Source organism: Palaemon carinicauda, chromosome 27 (genome assembly GCF_036898095.1).
Source record: "Palaemon carinicauda isolate YSFRI2023 chromosome 27, ASM3689809v2, whole genome shotgun sequence".
Taxonomy (NCBI): domain Eukaryota; kingdom Metazoa; phylum Arthropoda; class Malacostraca; order Decapoda; family Palaemonidae; genus Palaemon; species Palaemon carinicauda.
This window is the reverse complement of record NC_090751.1, coordinates 65,632,231-65,634,730: the sequence shown is the minus strand read 5'-3', so window position 1 is coordinate 65,634,730 and position 2,500 is coordinate 65,632,231. Positions and strand designations below refer to the sequence as shown.

Below are 2,500 nucleotides of genomic sequence, written 5' to 3'. Positions count from 1 at the left end.
TTGTAGCTTTGCTACCAATAATAATAATAATAATAATAATAATAATAATAATAATAGTAATAATAATAATAATGACAAAAACTGCTGAATACAAACATGCAATTGTCATCTTTATATGACTCCTCGGGGGCCTTTAAATACCTGTGTTGTTTCTTAATAAAGTTAGATGTTTGGGAATTGTCTTTGTATTAATTTCCCATCCCCCCGTCACCTTGGTGACCTAGCCCTCCTCCCAGCTACCTGCTACGTCTGCCATATCCTCCTACAATGACCACCACCAACCACGACTCACCTGTCCATGCTGCCACAGTGAAAATCCACCTTCGCCAACAGAGATGAATTTGACCTTCACACCCCTCACGCCAATCTACTACACAGCTACTGAAGTGGAAGTTCATATAGGATGGCTACTAAATGTACCAAGGATCAAGTCCGGGCCTGTATTTCATGACAAACTTCAAAAGTGTATCAATACACAGAATTTTGTGTTGGTACTTTTCATGAACCTCAACGTAGTTTTGCCCATATTCATATTGACATGGTTTGCGCCTTACCCAAGTAACATTGTCGCCATTACCTTCTCATAGTCATAAATTGTTCCACTCGCTGGTTTGAAGCCATCCTCACGCAAAATACATCTGCCTCATGTCCTAGTCTTTTTCTTTCCGGATGGAAAGCTGGATTTGGCATCCCAGAGAATATTACTTCTGGCAGAGGTGCTACTTCCCCCTCTCAATTGTGGACTTCATTACGGAATTTTCTCGGCATCACCCTACATCACCCGCTGCTATGATTTCAGCTCTTTTCCACAGCTTCCCTAGGGCACCATGAGACTGAGGGCTATTACCAAGGTCACTATAGCTGTCAGCAAATGAAATGGTATGCAGTGATCTGTTGCTTGTCCCTGACGAGTTTTTTCCACCTGCTACTTCCTATGATTTCTGCGCCACTTGGGAAAATTTACCCCCTTCCATCAGACTTACAATACCCCAGCAAAGAAACACATACCAAAAGACCTACACACTAGTACGCACATCTTTATGCACACCGACACTTGCTAGCCGCTGCTTACGGCCCATATAACGGCCCATTTTCCGGCACCCATCGTACTCCAAAGGCTTTCCCCTCAACGTTTACGGTACAGAGGACTGGATTGCCATTGACCACCTAAAACCTCAGTATCCACTGTAAAATGACTCACCAACAATACAACTTTCTAGAGCAGGTCGCCCTCATTCAAATGCATGTCTGATTCAGAGGGGAATTCATGTAATGCCCATGTAGCAAGTAACGCACATAGAAAGAAGGAAGTATGCCTATCAACATTTTCTTCTACACTGTAACCGCCATCAGGATCAACGTCTAGAAGTCATTGAATATAGCTAGCTAATTTCAACTCTATTATTATTTCGTTGACAAAAACTGGTGAATGTTAAGATGCTCTTTTCATCCATATGTGACCTCATGGGTGCCTAAATAATGTCTCTAGACATAGTTATTTGTTCGGGAGCTGTTCTCCTCCACACCCGTCACAATATAATCTATCTATAGGGGAGTATTGTCTCTCATAAAGACAATCATATATCTAAAACTAAGCATTTTTATTCAACTATGACATATCATATCTTCTGGTCTGCACCAAAATATTTCACATCAAATCATTTATCTAAATAACAGAAGCACCATGGATGTGGAATATTAAGATGTACACAGTGTACTCCGAAAATGATAAAAGTAATGATAATCATTCCATGAAATAAGAAATACTAAAACCTCATTCCAAAATAATGTAATTTATTATGAAAGCACTCATTAAATAACTAGAGTAACTTCACTTTGATAATAAGGAATAATCGTGACAGACGCAGTATCCTAAAACAATAGTATGTTGCTTGCAATTATGGATTAAGATCATTAGTACATACATACAAGCATATATATATATATATATATATATATATATATATATATATATATATATATATATATATATATATATATATGATCAGTATGTATCTGTGCATATGTTTTTATTTATTTGTGTATGTCCGTGCAACTAGATGCAATTACTCATAACAGAGAACCACAAAACATCAAGATGCAAAATCTTGAAGCTTTTTCCTCCAAAGTGTTGGCAAGCGACCAACTGAATAGCCCAACTGTCATTAGGAGACCTTTGTCTCTTTAATAGAATAAGGGCTCCTCTCACCCAGGTGGCTACATTTGACACCCCACTCCCACCAACTTTTTTTTTTTTTTTTCAGATGTTTGTAAGTATGTTCAGTCTATTATTCCAGGATATATATTGTTAGATTTATGTCTTTAAAATAGATGCTATTGGTAATAATATAAATGATAAGGAGCAAGTGTTTGGATATGTATACACACAGACACACACATACACACACACACACACACACACACACACACATATATATATATATATATATATATATATATATATATATATATATATATATATATATATATATATATATAT

The 2,500-nt window shown here is 36.9% G+C and overlaps 1 protein-coding gene across 1 annotated transcript in view; it reads left to right on the top strand.

Annotated features, from left to right (window-relative positions):
- Positions 1–169, top strand: part of LOC137621208 (apolipoprotein D-like) — an 8,062-nt gene extending 7,893 nt beyond the window's left edge. The window contains exon 6 of the mRNA XM_068351614.1: positions 1–169. This exon is cut by the window's left edge and continues 680 nt beyond it. The gene's annotated coding sequence lies outside the window, so the exon portion shown is untranslated.
- The last annotated feature ends 2,331 nt before the right edge of the window (positions 170–2,500 follow it).